This window comes from Peromyscus maniculatus, chromosome 20 (genome assembly GCF_049852395.1).
Source record: "Peromyscus maniculatus bairdii isolate BWxNUB_F1_BW_parent chromosome 20, HU_Pman_BW_mat_3.1, whole genome shotgun sequence".
Lineage (NCBI taxonomy): Eukaryota > Metazoa > Chordata > Mammalia > Rodentia > Cricetidae > Peromyscus > Peromyscus maniculatus.
The window spans coordinates 21466111-21487957 of NC_134871.1; the positions used below are offsets into that span (position 1 = coordinate 21466111).

The window sequence follows — 21847 nt, forward strand, 5'->3', positions numbered from 1 at the left end:
AGGTAATGAAGAGAAAGAAGTAAGCTCAATGTTGAAGATGAGCCTCAAGGTATTGTTGTTTTAAATGAGTGCACTGAGGAACAATATTTGCTCATATTTCAAACTGAGGAATTTGATCATATCAACCTCTTTAGAGAAGGTAAAAATTTACAGAGTCAATTTATATGAGTCAGACTTTCTTGAAAGTGAACATACGAGTATTTCCCCTTCTTCCTTTGGGCTAGCTCCAAATGCAAACAAAGTAAGGGTACCAAGGTTGTGTAGAGCACAACTCACAAGGCCTCCATGCACACAGACGATAATATAAGTGCTGCTCTTAGAACTGGGAAGCCACGCCCTGTGCACAAATTCAAAGACAGAGTTTGATGAATGAAGAAATGGTAATGTTTCTAAGAAAAAAAAAACACCAAGTTGTGAGATTTTAATAGACTCTCATTTTTGTATACAAATTTTATATAGTCAGTATAATCCTTATCCCATACTTAGACAGCAGTAGAAGCGAAACAACATTTTATCTTATAACTCAGTATGAATGATACATATTATACTATAGTTGCTGGGAAGCAGTCTGAGAATATCATGTTTTAAAATTATTTTTATTATTTCTGCAATCTGAAGTCACAAAAAAATTGGATCTATAGATCCATTTTACAAGAAAGGGGTAATTTGTTTATATTTGTGCCTGGCATATAATTAGCTTTACATAAGGAAATAATCACAACTGAGACCATTTTTAAAAACCTTATTCATAAAGTTTATTTATTTTTTAATTCATGGACAATTCTTTATTGTTTTTGGAGTTTTCAAGTATCCCTCAACAGACAACATTAAAACATGGTAAGTTATAGCAACTGAAGGAATGTTTGATTTTCATCTGTGGTCCTGGCAAATAACACCCAACAAGAAAGGGACCTTTTAGTTCAAAATGGTTGGAGGAGAAACTGTACTTCCTGTTCATTCTAAATACAAAGTGACAGTCGAATACTATAAGTAGAGCCTGTGACTTCTCTTCCTTGGGTTTGACAAGTGTCTAGACCTTAAGGGAGAACTGAATTTCATAGGATGATTATGATGCTCACTGAATGGTCTCCTACCATGCCAATGACTGTACCATTCACAACCACCTTGATAAGAGTGAATATAAGCAATACCAAACTGCATATTCATAAAGAAACATTGTTATAGAAAATAGCCAATAGATACTTTCCAATACATAATATATGAAATGATCAAGGAAATGTAAACAGTATAAAGGCATTTTCTGGAAAATTTTGTAGTTTTGCTAAAAGGCAAAGAAAAAAAAATAGTTCTATTGGCTGGACCAGAAGAGACTGTAAAATTCATTAAAGTTATTTGCCTGAGGGAATCTTCCTACATTCAAATCAAATTGGATGTCAAGTGGGACTCCTGGGGGATGCAATTAAAATGATAAGATGAGGGAGCCAGCTACATAAGTAAGGTCTCTGACTCTATTCCTTGGAGAACATAGTGGGGCCAGCCTTAACTTGGATACAAATTGCAATGATTATGAGGTCTGTCATCTTTGAAATAAATATGAAAATGTATACTAAGCTGTTAGAATTGCTGGACTGTGAGCCAACATGAAGAATGGGCAACTCAACAATCAAGCCAAGCAGCATTCCATTTGTCTATCTGCCATCGTTCTAGGGGACTAACTGATGCACAGTCTTCATGCTGATAAGTTTGATGATCAGGCATCAATTCAACATGTTGTAATTTAAGTCTGACTCTCTGTACTGTGCAAATCCGATAAAATCTGACCCAAGTGCATCCATCATTTCTGGATGCAGATGACTGCTCAGACCTGAGCTGCTTATAAAAGGTGGATTTTAGAGTCCTTTTGGAGAAATCAGCATTGAACAGCCAAAGATCGGTGGTAGAAAATCTCTTAGGAGGCTGGGTCTTTAATGTATAGAATCCATAAGCCAGAGAAAAAACAAGAGTTGGAGTGGGCTAAAACAATTGCCTACCTGAAAGGGACAGCATCGCTCCAAGTGAAGGGTATGTTTTCCAGAGTTTCTGTTCCCCACATATGGTGAGGTCAGAGGTCCTGCTCTCTTGGCGTCACTGAGGTTATGGTGAGGTCTTGTTATTCCGTCCCTCGTTGGGCCTATTTCACTCAGATACAACTGGAACCCATTAGCTCACTCATAGCCACGAGTTCTCCAGAATGTGTTTGTCTATGTGTCTACTGAACCGGCGCTGTTGTTTCTATGGTAAAGTCTCTTCCCTTTAAACCATCAGGAATTCTGTCTGAGGATGCTTCTTTGTACAAATCAAATTGAATGAGAAACTGTGCCCTGCAAAACCACAACTAAGCGCACACATCCGACTGCTATACTTAGGATTAGCCGAAGTGTGTGTATTTAATTTTTAATTATGAACTCTGGGTCATAGAGACCTACACAACCTAGTACAAAATATTTTCTTATGTTGCAGTTCTCTGTCTAACCCCAAATAGCTACTGATGCTAATCAATCAACTGATCCTGATGTCCTGAGAGAGTAGGAGAAACATTGCCTTACCGAGGGGCACTGTGTACCTCCCCGGGGACCACAACGCCCTTGAGAGTCGGGGTTAGGAGATGGCAGAGATGACTTTTAATCTACATTGCACACAAGCAGAAAAGTTCTGCAGAAAGGACACCTCACTAAAAATCAGAATCTATTTCTAATTTGGACATACCAGGAAATAGCTGTATCTCACTCTGACCAACTCACGGTCGTCACAACGTAACAGGATTCTCACAAATGTGCCGAGGAACTGGCTGATTACATCTGATTGAACAACCTGGAAATAAATGATTTGTTCTTGTGCGAAGGATAGCATCACCACAATCAGGGCGAGACCACTTAAAACTTGGAGCTGGCTAAGGAACATGATTATAAAATAGCTATGTCCAGCTGTAAGGAGAGAGAATGATTATTAAATTGAAGTAGTGTTTAAGGGCATCACGTTCAGTTCTCCCTCAAAAGCACCTCATCCCATTTCTTTCCATTCTTCCCTTCTCTGCCCCTTCATCTCATCCTCTCTCAATTCCTCCCTTCTCCTTGTCTTTCCCTCCCCTTCTTCTTTTCTTCCTCTGTCATCTCCTCCCATTTTCTTCCTCACTTTTGTCTCTCACTCTCCTTTCTAACTTTCTTTCTTTCCTTCTTTCTTTCCTCCCCTCTCTCCTCCCCTCCCTCCCTCCTTCCTCCCTTCCTTTCTTCCTTTCCTTCTCTTAATAAAAAATTTCCCTAAAACTTAATGTTGAAATTCCACATGGCAGTGGCTATGATTTAAAACAGAGATACTCAACCCTAGCTGTGGTATTGTATTCCCCCAAATATTGTGCATGCTAATAAACTTATCTGGGGTCAGAGACAGAGCAGCCACAATATTAAACATAAATGATAAGCAGTGATAGCACATGCCTTTAATCCTAGCATTCCAGAGGGAGAAATCCATGTGTTCAAGGATACAGACAGGCATGGTGACTCATCACGCCTTTAATCCCAGAAAGCAAGCCTTTAATCCCAGGGAGTGGTGGTAGAAAGCAGAAAGGTATACAAGGTGTGAGGACCAGAAACTAGAAACATTTGGCTGGTTAAGCATTTGGCTGGTTAAGCATTCAGGCTTTTGAGCAGCAATTCAGCTAAGACCCATTCTGGATGAGGACTCAGAGGCCTCCAGTTTGAGGAGACAAGACCAGCTGAGGATCCGGTGAGGTGAGGTAGCTGTGGCTTGTTCTGTCTCTCTGATCTACCAGCATTGACCCCAATAACTGGCCTTGGGTTTGATTTTATTAATAAGAACTTTTAAGATTCATGCTACACCTAGCCATGTGTTATGTATCCATCAGTCAATGTTTATTAAACACTTGATGTGTAAACAATTTGAACTCAGTGATATAATGCTTTGTTGTCCAATATTTTTGCTAACAACGTGGTGCTATTTAATTAATAAAAATTAAGTATAGCTAAATGCGGCTTCTCAGTTGCTCTAGCAACATGTCACATGCTCACCAATCGCATATGGCTAAAGGTTGTAGAATATGAATTAATCCCCTAAGATTAGCACCAGCTGTTGTCCAGCACTTCCCTAGAGAATATTAAAATATGATTGCTGAAAGACTGATTTGTTTAGCTATGATGGTAAGTGGTACAAACCTGAAGCAATGGGTCAACTGTGCAGATAAAGGGACAGTTGGACCCTAAAGCAGAGAGGAGCTGCACTAAAGTACTTGAAGGAGCAAAACTCAAGTTCATAGATTAGAGAAAACTAAAGGCAATTAGAAAAGGGAACTTAATAAGTGAGTATTTAAGCAAACAAAAAAACACTTGTCTGAAACATCCTGGGAGGGAGATGGTACTTCTGAAGAGTTTCTTAGATGACTATGAGCAAAACCACAGGATTTCAAGTCAGTCTGTATGAATTATGGAAGAAAATATCATGAAATATGTAACCCAGCATGGGGAAAATGCCTCTTATGCCTTGAAGACCTTGGGTAGTGAGGCTGGAAAGAGGGAAGCACTGAGCATAGACTTTTCTTCCTTCATTAAAGCAGAAACTCAACTGTGAAAACACCACTTCAAAAATTAAGGGAAACATGGGAAAACGCTGCTCTGCAGGAAAGAAGCCATGTTCGGCAATTATTATGTCTGAGATCAACATGTGCCCTCAAAGAGATTAATATATGCACTATGTCTGGGTCAAAATCATGCACGGGAAAGATGGAAAAATGTTTGTGACATTGATCCAAAATCTTGGAAAGAGAGTAATTTAAATAGCCCAATTTTGTGTAGGACTTGAAGAGAACAGCCCACCATCATTAACCGTGGTGGCGATACCAAGCTTTCACTGTGGATGAGATTACTTAGACAAGTGGAAGTTGTGGAATAATCTTTTTCTACACTGTGAAGATGTGTCACTGTTACTGGTCTAGTAAAAAGCTGAAAGACCAAGAGCTAGCCAGGATTTCCAGGCACAGAGAATGCTGGGAAGAGGAAGGGCAGAGTTGCCAGGAGTCGCCAATGAAAGCAGAGGACAAAGGACATGCAGGAGAGGTAAAGCTACGAGTCACGTGACAACACATAGAGAATGGAAATGGATTAACTTAAGTTATATGAGCTAATTAGAAATAAACTTAAGCTACCGGCCGAGCTTTCATAATTAATAATAAGTCTCCGAGTCATTATTTGTGAGCTGGCGGCCAAAAAGTCCTCCTATAGGAAGAAAATTGTTGAAGCAATGTATTCTTAAAATGTCTTAATGGATACAGGTCAAAGTAAGTGTAAGGACTCTAATACCCAGATCGCGGGGTCCCCCAAAGACCACCAAGGAGTCCAAATCTATACGCGAAAGCAAAGAGCCTATTTCAAGTTTGCTTGGGCTCTCCGTGTTTCTGATGCAGAGGTACAGTTGGAGAGTGCCGAGCCTGGGCAGGGTGGGTTTTTATCATAGTAGAGATTCAGGGTGAGGGGATTCCCAGGGTTCAGGACTCTGATTGGCTGACATTTGTCTAGGGGTAAAGGGAAATGGATGTGTGTTGGGCTAAAGGACACCTGCTGAAATTTTATAATCGTTAGAACTTTAGGTATTTCGTCTGGAATGCTGACTGGCCCGTTCCTGGGTGGTGCCAGATTATGGCTTTTCCTGGGTACTGGGTGGTACCTGCCAGTAAGCCTGTCATTGAAGCTATGTCTGGGCCCCTAAGCCTGTCATGGTGGCTGTGTGGTCAAGCTGTTTTGGGCCTCCCCACAGGACTAACTGGGGCTTGAGGTTTGTTTTTCTTTACATATTTTGTGTTATTAACCAGAGCAAATGGGGATTATACCCAAGAAATAAAATCAAGTGCAACTGTAAGCAATTTTACACATACATTTAGAACAAATACATATGAGGGATTCATGTCTTGAAGTTAATTGGATGTAGAATAGTTCCTGAGGCAGCTTTAGATTATGGTTCTTTGACCTTGGGACATTTTTAGCTTCTAACTTGCTGCTAAGTTACTTTCATATTCCAAAATTTGATCCAGTAGGATTGCTGACAGAATGTATAATACATTTATTTTTAAAATAGTTTCATTGCACATACATGTGCACACACATACACTCATGTATTTATTTAATAATATAGATGTTTTCTGCTGTTGAAGGAAAGACTCCATTCTGCTTTCTCTCTGTCTTCAAAATGAACTCTGTGTGTTTGTGTGTGTGTGTGTGTGTGTGTGTGTGTGTGTGTGTGTGAGAGAGAGAGAGAGAGAGAGAGAGATTTACCATTATATGATATTATGAACTGAGATGACATTAAATGACCTTTGATTTTCTTTTTAACACTACTTTTTTGTAGGGGTATGGGCTTATATATAGGTCCACAATCCTACTCGATTGATCTGTGTCAGTTTTTTGTTGATACTGTTATGCCCAGATCGTGGGGACCCCCCAAAAGACCACCATGGAGACAGAATCCAGTATATAAAATCAAAGATCCTTTATATTCAAACTCAGAGCATAAACTCACTGTCCAACGCAGAGCAGAGAGCCCAGAGCCCAGGCAGGGTGGGGTTTTTTATCATAGCAGAGGTTGGGTGAGGAGATTTCCAGGGTTTAGGACCCTGATTGGCTAACACTTGTCTAGGGGTATAGGGAATGTTTGCATATACCATGCTATATAGCTTGAAAGCCAGGATGGTGATATTGCTCAGAATTATCTTGGCTATCCTGAGTCTTTTATGTTTTCAAAATAGTTTTTAATTTCTGTAAAATATTTTATTGAGATTTTGATTGTATTGAATTTGTATTGCTTTTGGTAGTCTGGTCATTTTCACAGTATTAATCTTCACAATCCATTCACATGGCGGTCCTTATATCTTTGAATTTCTTTGTAATTTTTTAAGGCTGTTGTAAGTGGAATTGTTTCCCTGGTTTCTTTCTCAGTATCTTAGTATACAGAAAGGCTACTGATTTTTGTGTGTTAATTTCATATTCTACTCCTTTGCTGTACTCCTGAGCCTGTTCCTAAAGAACTCTGTCTCCCACCACAGGGACACGTGCTCATCCTGTTCACTGCTGCTCTATTTACAATAGCCAAGTAATGGAAACAACCTAGATGTCTATTGACTGATGATTAATGAAAGTGTGGTGTCTTACATGATATGATATCATCCAGCTGTTAAAAAATAAGGTTATGATATTCACAGGTAAATGGAGTGAGCTGGAAATATTTGCACTGAGTGGAGTGACTCAGACCCAGAAAGACGAACACTGCACACTCTATCATATGCGGGTGCTAGCTTTGAATCTTCAGAAAAGTGTATTTAAAGTGGAGTCCCCGTAGGAGTTGTGAAACCGATAGGGGCTGTGGAGGGGATCTCAAGGAAAGAGGCAACAGAACGCGGGTGGTCAGAATGGGCAAGGGATAATGGAACAGGAGGGGCTAAGCAGGGTGAGGGTTTGAGAGGGCAGCAGAGAAGGTTCATGGGAAGGGAAAACTAACACCAAGAACATTTGGAAAAAGCTTTATGGAAGCCTACCATTGTAGAGCCTTCTTAACATCTATACATTGTATACATATATATTACATACATATGCAAAAGGAGTTTAAAACATGCCCTATGTTGGCAGGGATGATGCTTCTTTCACACACTATATGATATCAAATAATCAGCCCAGTGCCAGGTATGGATAACTCCTTTGTGAGCGGTTGGTCAATGGAGTCGCATAGACTCTCCCCCAAACATTATAGACTATTGCTTTTAGTTTTCTTCACTTCCTCCTCTCAGAGCTTGATTGTGAGACCCTATGGCTTAAGATACCCCCCTGCTTGTGACACAGGAATAATTTAGTAGCAATCTGGAAGCATCATCACTATCGGTTGCCTTATTTTCATGCTGGAATCGCTAGGGATGCTAATGGGTGAGGAAAAGTCACTAACAGTTTTAACCAGCTCCTAACCTTGCAAAATATAATAATGACTGGCCTGATGGGATATACTCACTGGTGAAATAATGACACAAATGTTATGAGAGTAACTAACAACTTCATGATTGAATTTAATTTCTGCTCCACAGGCTGGAACTCATACTTAGTCACATTAACTGGGTCCCAAACCTGTAGCCATCAATGTCTCAGTCTTAGGGCAGACTGTAAGACTACTCTTCTTCTTCTAAGATAGACATATTAATAAATTACCTTCTAATTTCTTGTCTTTATACCCACTTATTAATGTGTGTCTCAACCTTCATCAGATGGCAATTAATGCAGGGATACACAATTATTCAATAAACAGAGAATAAGAGACTGTGGAATGTTCAGCTCTAATTAGGACATCTATATCATGCTCCCTCCCTACCACACCTCAAGAATCATTGCAGAAGTGAGGATGGAAGGATTGTGGGAGCCAGAGGAAGTGAATGTCTACAGTGAAAGGATGTTTTCTGGAAATGCCAGAGTCGTTGCCCACAGGAACTCACAGCAGTTTGACTGTGTGCACAAGGTCAAGCCAGCCCAAATCCCAGCATGGATTGGTAGATGGTACCTGAGGAATGACACCTGAGCTTTTCTCTGGCCTCCACATGCACCTTCACAAGCACACATGTGTACAAATGAGCACCTGAACACATGTGGACACACACACACACAAAAAAAAAACCCAACTACCTTTCTTTGACTATTTAGTATGTTTAAGTTACCATATAAATTGAAATGATTAAAGAATATGAGTAAGAACAAGGGGGATCAGAATCATGATGGGAAAAACCACAGAGATAGCTGACCCAAGCTAGTGGGCGCTTGTGAACTCTAGACTGACAGCTGGGGAACCTGCATGGGACATAACTAGGCCCTCTGAATGTGGATGAAATTTACGTGGCTTGATATGTTTTTGGGTCCCCTGTCAGTGGGACTAGGACTCATCCCGAATACATGAACTGGCTTTTTAGAGTCCATTCCCTATGGTGGGATGTCTTACTCAGCCTTGATGCAGGGGGGAGGGCCTAAGTACGTCCCCAACATGGTATGACAGTGTGTGTTGACTACCCAAGGGAGGCCTAACCCTCTATGAGGAGGTGATGAGGGTGGGATGGGATTAGGTGGGTGGGAGCAAGAGAAAAAGAGGGAGGGGGAACAGGGGTTGGTATGTAAAAAGAAAGAAAATAATTTTAATAAAAAAATATATAAAAGAATATGAGTAATCTAGTTGGAAATCACATAGTGTACAGAATGCAAGTAGCTCTGAGTCACCTGAAAATATGTGTATGTAGAGAACTATTTTGTTTTTAATACCATATTAACAACCAGTTCTTTCTATCAGGCTTTTTATGACTTCATGACAGAGCAGATTTATTTGAGTTTCCAAGCCTCTCTTCCATGTTCTGGCTTGATTCTAAGCACCTTTATATCACTGTAAAAACTCCATAGATATGTAATTTTATGAAATCGGTTCTCCTTACATTTTTTTGTCTGAGTCCTAACAATATTTGTATGTCTCATTGTCATTTAGCATAGTGCTTTGTACGTCATGGGAGCTCCATGAATATTTGTTGTAGCTGAAACTGGAGATACCCCGACAACTGAAGTACAAGCTTGACTTTCTAGTTTCCTCATCTTTATTTGTCATGGCTGTGTTCCTCTCTCAACATGATGAATGCAGCCATGGAGGTTTTACTTTATGCATTATGCAGGTAGGTATTTGTGTGCATGTTCTTCAGTGTTTGAGTGCACAGCATGCACAGATGCACATGGACATGTGTGCATACTTGTAATGACCAGAGGTCAATCTTAGACGGTGTTCCTCAGGGGCCACTCACTTTTTTTGACACAGAGTTTCTCATTGGTGTGGGACTCACTAAGATATCTGGTTAGCTGGTCAGTGAACCCCAGGGATCCAGCAGTCCCCCCCCCCCAGTGTGCACCTACACAGTGCTCAGATTATAGGCCCGTGACACTGATGGCAGCATTGTAGCACATGCTAAGTGTTAAACTTGGGATCTCATATTTGTAAGGCAAGCACTTTAATAACTGAGCTATTTCCTTAGCCCTAGAGATTGTACTTTTTACATTTAGTTATACATAATAATATAATCTATAACATAGAACATGATGACTTATGCAAGACTGTTTCTTACCTTATGTTAGCAGCTTGAATGCCAAAAATGAAGCACAGACCCAAATGATGTTGTTTCTCACACAGGAATATCATATGGTCAATGTATACTGAGAGCCATAATGAGCCAATACAGAGAGATGTTGGTGTACTTACTGATCGTACATGGTTTATTTGATATTCGCAGGGCCACTTTTATGATAATTTCCCCTTGCTTTATGTGGAAAGTGCTTGGAGAAAGGAACATATGAAGGTAAAGTAGCATGACTGTTGTTTTCTAGTGGGTGATGGATTTCTGCAGAGTCCTTTCAAATTAAAAGGATACATTGACTAACAGACACATCAACCACAGTCATTAAAGAGAGAAATGCCCTGGTTTACATAGTCCAAAAACCCATGATGTTGACTTTACTACCAAGAGCTCTGTGACCTCCTAAAACTCCCATACTCAAGCACTGGCCATGGAGAATACTGTCAGGAATAGACAAAGTTACTAGAGTATCTTTGAGAATGAACTGTGTTCCAGGGACTAAGACGGTCTAAGAAACTACCATACTATATCCTAAGACATTACTGTATCTATTGTTTCTCAAATCTCTGTTACCTAAGAAATTGGAAATTATTCATCTTATTTAGGGATGAAGTAGGTAAGACTTAGACACCTTTTTTTTTTTTTTGCTCCACACCAGATAATTAGTATGTCAGGCAACTATCTGGTACCAAAGCTTAATCATTACTCAGCATTTTAGACTAAGAAACATTTAAGGGCCATGAAGACAGTGCTTCAGCAACATAGAAGACCTGCCATTGTTATCACACATACATGTTTCTTATGTGCAATCTTTTGTTCCCTATTTTCTGGACTCTGTTCCTGTTAGGGTCTGTGAAAAGTCCCATAAAAGACCACCATTCACATATGCAATCAACAAGAGTATTTAATAAAAAATTTCAGTGTGCAGGGGTCAACCATCTGACACAGTGGCAAATGGCCACATCTCTCAGGGGAAGCTGGCAGGATCCTTTTTAAGCAGGATTAGGGGAATTCCAGCTGTGGTTAAATGTACTTTGAAGTGATTGGGCATAGACCCTTACTGGTGGTATAGGAGTCATTTTATGATTGGCTCATGACATCTGGTAACTATGATTGCAGTGTCAGGGGTCTGTTTGACTGAAAATAGCAAGAACAGTTCCTGCTTGTGTCTGGGTAGGACCCTGATTGGCTACCAGACTGAAGGTACTTCCTGAAGCCAGACATGAGTCAACATAGGATGGTGGGGTAATATGGGGCAGAGGTCTTAGCAAACTGGCCCCTGGAAAAAAACAAAATGAAACAACAACAACAACAACAAAAAAAAACAACCCACTGGCCCTGTTAGGGTCAGTACTATTATAAGAAGGGATGGCTATTTCAGCTCCCTTCCCTTATCCATACAAGCCAAGCCAGAATGACTGGACTAAGGGTTGATATGTTTTAAACTTCAGCCAGATTACCTCATTCTTGCAAACTCTACTCCAGTCTAGTTCTGTCTGCTTCCCAACATGTATTCTCTGTCTTTGTGTACATATCTGACATTAACACTGTGGACATTACAGCTTTGTTTTTCCATTTTAGTTCCTTCTATTAGAGCATGGACAGCTTATTCAACAACATATCTATCTATCTCTTACCCTGGGCTGAGGTGGGACATTTAACTCATATTCAGTAAGTATGAGGTGAAATGAAGCAAGAGTGGTACAATTAGTCAAATCTCTCTGTATTCTACATTTAAGGTAGATTACATTAAATAATTTCAAAAAGTTAATAGGAAACAAGAGTAGAAATTTGACCAACCAATATGAATTTTAAAAGGATACAATAGCAATAATACTGTATCTTAGTTTTGATAAAAAGAGGCTTCAAGAATAAATAACATTGAATTTGAAAGATGAATTAAAAATATACTATTGTAATATAATAACACACACATATATAATATATATAAAACTTGAGGAGTGCTCATTGTGTCTAAGAGATAAAGAGGTGAGTGCTGTGCCTTTGTGTAAATATATTGTACAATCCATGTATTTGTTTAAATGCACAAACTTAAACAATTCATGACATAAACAAGATGTATTTCAGTTTATTATTGGAGAGGGGTAAGATGCTATTTTATGAATACCCATGTGTGTAAAATCACACTCTAATACATATAGGAAAGAACTTTCCTCTTTTTATTATTGTTTTATCTCATTCACATCTTATCTTCCTTCATCAGCCCTAATTCAGTATTATCACTGCTATGGTTATGTTTTCTGAGAACTCTAATTCATAACACTTCCTCATCAGCCCTACAACTTAAAACAGTTAGATGCTTTTCACATAGCACCCTCTTCTCTTATACCATCTAGTACTTACTTCTACACAAGGCTAACACACTGGTTGTATTACACTTGCATTTCTTCTGTTATGAGGCTATTATATTACATATGATAACTGTTTCATGATGATTTGGGGGAATCAATAATAATTTCATGGTGTTAGACTTATAAGTTGACAAAAGAGAACTATGATCATCTGGATGCAATTTGTTTCTAGTAGGGTTCTAGTATTCCATCTAGAAAGCATGACATCTTTGCATAGTTGGTTCATATTTGGGTGAATAATGTACCTTTGAAGGCTCCAATAAGTAAAGCCTCTATAGAAGACTTTAAATGTATTTGCAAAGCAAGGCTTCAAAACACCTAAACAATACAATGCAAAACAGAGACAAGACAGCTGGTCATTCATCTCAGTAGAATGCCGAATGTCGTTTATTGAAGGAGGGAAGAGGCCTTAAATACAGGCTTACAGCATAGTGGGAGAACCCGGAGGGCAGAAGTTTGCTACAGATGTTTTACATTCTTGCATCCTAGCTATTTACACCAATATGCAGGATATACAAACAAGGAACCTCTGGTAAGCATTCAGGAAGAAGGAAACGGGCAGGGAATTAGTATAGGGAGGACACCTGATCAAGGTCAGCAAGCAAGACAACAGCTACTCAAGGAAGGGGGGGTGGGGTCAGGGCCCTACATGCATTATCATTTTAGAAATTTGTAATAAAATTGATACAATTTTGAAGATGCTTTTCTTCTAGCATATCTTTGTTTTGTGTTTATAGGTATTTTAAATGGATGTTCAAAATAATACGTTTTTATTATATAAATTTTCATGAGAGAACCCAGTACTTATTTGCTTGTTTTATTGTATTTGGTTTTTAATAAACAATTTTATTGGCTTACATTCACAAAATGTTTTCATTGTCTTCTTTCCCCTTCTCCATCTTTTCAGAACTTCCCCTACTTTCCTATACATTCAACTTCACGCTCTTTCTCTCTCAGAAAACAGAATAAAGAACAAACAAATGAAACAAAAAACACAGAAGCTTGAAATCGATTCACCGCCATTAGCAATCTTTCACATTCTGAACAAGTTATTAAGCCAGGAATTTTCCAACTTCCATCCTATATCCAAAACTCTGTTTACCATGAGCCTAACTATTTGGCAGAAGTATAGGCTTACAGTAGAACAGCATCTCTTAGTTACTATTTAAGACAGTAATACGTGTGGCCAGGGCAGACATTTCTCAGAAAATGTCATTTGAACTAAGAGTTGAATCACAACAAGGTTCCAGGCACTTGGAGATATTTCACAAGACTAACTCGGAGAGTACCCACAGTGATAATCAAAGTCCTGGGGTTGGTAAAGTTTTAATGTGGAGCTCCATGGAGTAAGAGCTGGAGCAGTGGTCCTCAACCTGTGGATTGCAACCACCAAAAACCATTACTTCCAATGGCCTCAGCCACTGGACACCGCTCCTTAGCAAAATTACTGTTATGAAGTAGTAACGAAAATAATTTTACGGATGGGGGTCACCACAACATGAGGAACTATATTAAAGGGTTTCAGCATTAGGAAAATTGAGAACCACTGGACTAGAGTGAAGTTGGAAAGTTGAATAAGGAAAAATACATTAGACTCCTCCTGGGGTCAAGGTCTTTAGTCCCATGAGTTTAGTCTGTGCAAGTCTTTTGGCAAACTCAGGCTCAAAAACAAATACTCTCTTTCCTATGCTCAAAGCTTGTAAATTTTAAAACTGTGTGGTACATTAACAGTGGAGCAGAATTACTCATTTCATTATTTTTAGAAAAGATATTCAATTATTTTTTTCCTCCCTGGAATCAATTTCTTGTGCCCCTCTACAAACTGACGTGAATTGATATGTCAAAATTCATGCAATAAATCATGTTTGCAACACTCTCCTCTAAATTACCTATTGCATAGATTTACAATCTTTTTTTAAAGACAGACTTTGATTGCCGTGAACCTTTCCTGTGTTGTAGGAATGACACACGCCAGGGAATGCTTCTGCAAGGTGCTCTTGGTTGAGCATATTTGCCCCTGTGTGTTTGGGTTGTGACATTCATCTCGGGATATACTTTTGGGAAGCAGCAACAAAGCGAGAGTCTGATTTAATATTTTTATTTTAAAGAAGAAAATCAATTTCTTCATCTCAGTTATGTGACAGGATGTCATTTTGATTAGTGTGCCTTTAGGTACACTCTGGTACTTTAATTTCAGTAAGAGATGGCAGGAATACATCGTCAGTGAGGAGACTTGACAGAACTTGTAATGCTGTCATGGCAAAAGCGTCATTATTTTAAGAGGATGCGGACACCCTCAGACACCTTTCCATTTCAGTGCCTTCAAAGACAGGCTGCTGAGAAACTCAATGGACATGCAGTGAAGCTGAAGGAACAGATGTAAACACTGAGTCGCAATGGAGATCCTGTGCCAGGCCTGTGGAAATAGGAACTGCTAATATTTTGTTTGTGCTCTAACAAATAAAGCTTTCCTGGAGATCAGATGGGGGAGCTAGCCACTAGTTAAGCATAGAGGCCAGGCAGTGGTGCACACACACCTTTAATCCCAGCACTTGGGATCTCATGCCTTTGGTCCCAGTACTTGGGAGGCTCACATCTTTAATCCCAACACTAGAGAGGAGGAAAAAGGAAATGATATGGCTGGGTGGAGAGAGAAATAGAAGGTAGACAGAGACAGGAGTTCTTTTTTCAGTCTGAGGATTCGGTAGAGGTGAGAAGTCTCTCGAGTGGCTGGCTCCTTTACTTTTCTGATCTTTCAGCATTTACTCTGATATCTGACTCTGTTTGTTTTTTTTTTAATTATTAAGACCAATTAGATTTCATGCTACAGAAACTCTAATGACTCTTGGCTTTCTGACCTCAGAAAATGGATTTAGCAATGAAAGTTCATCTGTATACACCCACACTTAGTTCCAGACTTTGTCCCATGAGCCACTTTTGCCATGTAAGTGTCTTGGAGGGAATATAAATGACACCCTTCTTCCATTTCTCACTCTGCCCCCAACCTGTTATCACCTCCACACCCACAGACCCAGCTCCAGACCAGAAGGTTGGGAGCCATCTTTTCCTGGTCCAATAAAACAGAGCATGCACCAGCTTTATCTGGTGTGGCTCTGGTCACACAGCACCACACATGGGGCTTTTGAGATCGGCTCTTTGCCTTTGATTTTCTTTACTCAGGATATGACCTGCACAGTCTGAATTTCCCTATCATCATGCATGGAATGTATTATCGTCTTTTAAACCTGGATAATGGAGCTGTGCTGAGATCCTGGGAAATCTGAGCTACTCTCCTTATTATTCACCCTGCAGTGTCCATTCTGCCTTTCCATACTTCCCTTCAGCGCTGCTCTCTGCCCTGTGTGGTGTCCTGAGGTTTACCATTTAGCCCAGATCCCCGCATCTGACTGATCTGTAAAGAACCTCAGCCATGGCGTTTCTAGCAAATGCAGTTGTCTTTGCATTTCCCAGTTCCTTGGGATGCTGATGTTTCATGTTCTTTTTATCACCTGTTAGAGTCTCTTCTTGATCTAAGAATGGCTTCATCCTGGATAGGTGGGTATGTGCTGTTGTGCCACTAGTGACTGCCTGTAAACTCCTAACCCATGATGGCTTGCACAGCAGGGACCCTACAGATGCTTTACATCACCTCCATACAGACTGAATACGCACACAGGTCATCTCGTTGCCTTTTTGTGTCTTCCTCTGTGTCCATTAGAGGCATTTGCGTTTTATACCAGTTTCTACTCCAAAGTCTCAAGGGTAAGATTTTATCTTTGTTCCCTTCTGGACAAAATTTGTTTAAGCAGCTTTTATTCTAACAGAATTAATTCCAAGGTCTGGACCTAAGGAAACAGCAGGTGCTAAAGAGCTTTAGCCACTCTATCTCTTAATAGACGAGCATTTTATTTTTTTTTTTAATGTCTCATAGATTTTTTTCTTTTATTGAAAATAGATTATTTTTTTCATGTATTTTTTCTTGCAATATATTCTGATTACAGTTCCTTTCCCCACCCCCCATCCCATCTACATCCATACCCTTTCTATCTCCCTTCGGAAAACAAATAGGCATCTAAGAAATAATAATAAACTATAATATAATAAAATAAATGAAAAACAAACAAATCAGAATATGACAAAACAATCAAACAAGAGAGGAGCCAAAGAAAAAGTACAAAACCTGCAAATAGACACAGAAAGTCTTATTTGCACACAAAGGAATCTCATAAAAACACAAAACTGGAAAACTGGAAGCATAATATATATGCAAAGGACCTGTAAGGCTGAAAAAAAAAAGCATTGACTTAGCATTATGAGACAAAGACTCTCCAAAGATGCCATTAATGTTTTTTTGGTGTTGGCCAGCTTAAAAGTGGTTTGTTTTCCCATCGAGACTCCCTAGGAGAAAACTAACTTTTCATTTGCAAGTGGCTATCAGTTGAAGATAGTTTTGGGTTAGGGATGGAGTATGTGTCCACTGTGTCCACTTCTTTCACCTCTAGGGTCGTATCTAGAGCAGACCCATGCATACTTTATGTATGCTGCCCCAGTCTCTATGTGTTCATATGTATGCCAGCCCTGTTGTGTCTAGAAGACCTTGATTCCTTGGAGTCCTCCATTCCCCATGGCTCCTATAGTTTTTCTACTTCTACTTCTGTAGAGTTCCCTGAGCTCTGAGGGGAGAATTTGATGGAGACAACCTGTTTTGGGGTGGATGTTCCAAGGCCCTTCTCACTTTCTGCATATTGTCTGGTTGTGGGTCTCTATATTTGTTCCTGTCTGTTTCAGTAGGAAGCTTCTCTGACGGTGGCTGAACAAGGCAAGGATCTAGAAGCATAACAGAATGTCTTTAGGAGTCATTTCATTGTTATTTCTCTTTAGCAGAACAGTAATATTTGATTTTCCTTTAGTTCCCCGGTGTTGTAGAATATTAGTTTAAGATGTGTTACATCCGTTTATGCTGTGGAATATTTGTTTGATGGGGCAAAGATGTGTTACATTTGTTTAACTAACTCTGTCAAGTTGTGTTACTTTGTCTGCCTAAACACCTGACTGGTGTAATAAAGACCTGAATGGTCAATAGCTAAGCGGGAAAGAGAAATAAGTGGGGCTGGCTGGTACAGAGAAAAAAATAGGAGGAGAAATCTAGGGAAACGAGTGAGTAGTAAGAAAAGGAGAAGGAGAGGAGGATGGCAGAGGCCAGCCACCCAGTCAGTCACAGAGTAAAAGGAAAGGTAAAAAGCCCAGAGGCAGAACATGTAGTAACAGAGAAATGAAATAATTTAAGTTAGAAAAGCTGGCTAGAAACAAGCCAAGCTAAGGCCAGGCACTCATAAGTAAGAATAAGTCTCTGTGTATTTATTTGGGAGCTGGATGGTGGGCCCCCAAAGAGTAAAACAAACAAACAAACAAACAAACATACAAAAAGCCCAACTAACCACACCCTAGCTTGTCTAGTCTCAGGTTCTTGGCCACCCCAGCACCATCTTGCATGGGTTACATGTCATAAAGTGGGCTTTAACTCAAATCACACACTTTGTGCCCCTATTTTACCAGGATATACTGCAGGCAGACCACTCTTGTAGATGGAAGGGTTTGTACCTGGGTTGGTGTTTACCTTTCTCCTTCCATAGGGTTGAGCACTTTCTAACTTTGGGAAATCACTTTTACTTTTCTGTCAACTCAATGATATCTTTGTACAGACATTTGAGCTTCTTATTCCAGAAAGACTGTTGAAGATATTCTATAAGCCCCTGAGATCATGTGTTTATCTAATTAGACCTATGTATCATATTTTTCTTTGCTTTTGCTGTGATAAACCACTGATTAAAAAAAACTGCAAAAGCAGCTAGGTGGTGGGAGGAAAGGGCTTATTGTAGCTTACAGGTTACAGCCCATCATCAAGGAAAGCCAGGGCAAGGGCTAGCCTCAGGAACATGGAGCCAAGAACTGAGACAGAGACAATAGATGAATGCTGCCTACGAGCTTGTTCCCCATGGTCTGCTCAGCTTGCCTTCCTATATAACCCAGGGCCAATGACCCAGTGGTAGTACTGCCACCATGGGCTGGGCCCTCTCCCGTCAGTACTTAATCAAGAAAATGTGCCACAAACATGCCCACAGTCCAGTTTGATGGAGACAATTCCTCAATTGATGTTACCTCTTCCCAAGTGACTTCAGTTTGAATGATGTTAACAGAAACTAAAGATCACTCAGTGAATTGGCTAACACTTTCCTATTTCTATCAATTAATTATGAAGCAGTCAATGCTTGTCAAATTCTTTAACAGAACAGGGACATATTAAACTGATAAAAAGGCTCATAAAATTTTCTGTGTAGGAAAATGACATGAAGGAAGACAGAAGCTCAATGTGAGGATGAAATGGCCTGAGATACATGATGTCATTTTGGACTGCCTAAGAAGGGCCTTCATTTAGTAACTGTGAGCCAGCCGGAAAGGTTTCTGAGAGGCTTTGCACACATCTACCTATTAGCTTCTGTCTGTTATTATCATGACAAAATGTGTCTTTTCACTTCTGAAGGATTCTACTTATGAGGTAGTCTGTGTGTGGCTTTTTTTCTCATCAGAATTATTAAGAAAATGCAGAAGACTGGAATACAGGAGTCATTATTTTCTTGCTATTTCGCAGCATTTAATTTCATGTTTTGATTTCCAGTAAGTTCGGCTCTGCAGATGTCCATTGACACGCTCATACTGCCCTCTGGAGGAAGAACTTTAAATGGCTTTTAAGAGTGTAAAACATCAGGGGACAAAAAAAAAAAAAAAAAAAAAAAAAAAAAAACCACATCAGATTTGCCTGAATTAAAACTCAGTCTGGAAGAAAAAAATATATGATTGTACTACATAAAGATTACTAAGCAAATCAGACACGAATTAAGAAGCAGGATATGTGCTCGCTTCGGCAGCACATAGACTAAAATTGGAATGATACAGAGAAGATTAGCATGGCCCCTACGCAAGGATGACATGCAAATTCGTGAAGCGTTCCATATTTTTCTAGAAAAAATCATCCTGAGTAAGGTAACCCAAACCCAGAAAGACAGTCATGGTATGTACTCACTCATAAGTGGATTCTAGATATAAAATAAAGAACAATCAGACCACAGCCCATAGAACCATGGAGGCTATATATATAGCATGGAGGTCCCTAGGACGACTGTGGCTTATAATAAATTTCGGTTCTACTCAATTATTGAAAAAAAAATACCCAAATGAATGGAAACACATGAACTATGAACCAAAGGCTGAGGGGCCCCCAGCTGGATCAGGCCCTCTGAATAGGTGAGACAGTTGATTGGCTTGATCAGTTTGGGAGGCAACTAGGCAGTGGGACCAAGTCCTGTGCTCATTGCATGAGTTGGCTGTTTGAAACCTGGAGCTTATGCAGGGACACTTGGCTCAGTCTGGGAGGAAGGGACTGAACCTCCCTGGACTGAGTCTACCAGGTTGATTGCAGTCCTGGGGGGCGGGGAGGATTTGCCCTGGAGGAGGTGGGAATGGGGGGTACCCTGGGGGTAAGGGGAGGGTGTGGGAGGGGGGAGAATAGGGAAACCCGTGGCTGATATGTAGAACTGAATGGTATTGTAAAATAAAAGAAAAGAAAAAAAAAGAAAAAGAAAAGAAGAAGAAGCAGGATATTAGAAAGAGTGACCACACTCACATTAGAGAAAATTTGCTAAAATTTCAATTTATTCATTTCTCAATTTTCATGAATCTTTAAGAAAGAATTAGATTTTGAATTATTGCAATTTTGAATAAAAAATGTTGATTTTTTTCTTCGAGGAAAATAATATCTCACCCTGTAGCCAGTTTAGTCTTGAACTCATGGTAATCCTCTGCCTCAGCATCCAAATTGATGGGAGTAGAGACACGACTCACAACTCTAGGTTTTAAAGAGATTTTTTTCACAACGCCAAGAGTAGAGATAAAAAAAAAACTTATACAGACATCTCATGTTTTATTTCTTATTTTTAAATTTACTTTGGTATGAAGTTTAGAGGAAGCAGAAAAAATTATTTTAATTTTATGTTTAATAATATGAACTTTATTACTTTGTTTTGAAGCCAAATTATAACAGTAGTCTCTAGAATTTTTTAAATTAAATTAAATGCTATTTTTGGAAAATCAAAAATCAAAGTTTGATTTCGAAGCAGTTTGATATTATAAGTAGATAGATAATACTTGTAAAAAGGCTAAGAGACTTGCAACCTCTCTCTCTTTCTTTCTCTCTCTCTCTTTCTCTCTCTCTCTCTTTGTGTGACACACACACACACAGAGTGTTTACATCCTTTTATGTTGTTGCTATGTGGCTTTGGAAAAGTCAGTTGTTCAGATGACACTTTAATCAGTTATGAAGAGGTCACTATAAAATCCACCCAGAAGATAATTGAGGTGACTAATGGGATAACTATGCAGAATGGCTGCTGCATGGCCCCTTCTCAGTAAGTGGCCAGTTTAATAGAATGTTGAAGTCTGAGACCAGTCACCAACATCTCTACACTCCTTAAGACCAGATTGTTGCTGTTTGAGAATGGAAACAAGTACTATGGGATAGGTTCAGTTTGGGTGTTCCGAATCTCTTTGGGGAGAGGATGTATTGAACAGAGTGACATTTCCACTCCTTTTTTCAAACATCTACCCCCACCTGCTGATGGAGAGTCTATTCATAGAATGGCCACTGACACAATCCACCTTCAGTTTGGGGATGTTTGCAAAAAGTATATTACAAAAGAACACAGCTCTAATCAAAGACGCATCTTTTTTTTTTTAAGATTTATTTATTTATTATGTATACAGGAGTGGGTGCCAGATCTCATTACAGATGGTTGTGAGCCACCATGTGGTTGGGAATTGAACTCAGGACCTCTGAAAGAGCAGTCGGTGCTCTTAACCTCTGAGCCATCTCTCCAGCCCAAAGACGCATCTTAAGAGATAAGAAAACTGATCAAGGAGAAGAGGTAATATGGTCCAAACAATGTGTTTCTAAGCACTTACAAGAAAACATGTTTGAGTATGTTCTGGAACCTTCCATAAGTTTAGCATGTCCCATTAGGCACAGAAAAAGAATGAGGAAGAAAAGAAAAAGTCCTCAAGCTAAACTTGGATTTGTATTGCTACATGTCATCTCGATGGAACCTTTTTGGAATGTGTTTAGTTTCAGGTATTATAATCATGCAGTACAGCAGTGCAAATATTTGAATCAGAACATATTTGAAAGGATTAGCATTCTCATACACTTGTATTAAAAAGTTATTTATCATCTGACTTTGATAACATCCTCTTTGAGAAAGCACATTTGCATAACTTATCACGGGGCCAA

At 39.5% G+C, this 21847-nt stretch overlaps 1 non-coding gene across 1 annotated transcript; it reads left to right on the forward strand.

The window, feature by feature from the left end:
* Window positions 1–19417: 19417 nt before the first annotated feature.
* On the forward strand, window positions 19418–19524 carry LOC143269840 (U6 spliceosomal RNA). The gene has a single exon (XR_013046610.1). It is a non-coding gene; the product is annotated as a U6 spliceosomal RNA (small nuclear RNA).
* Window positions 19525–21847: the final 2323 nt, after the last annotated feature.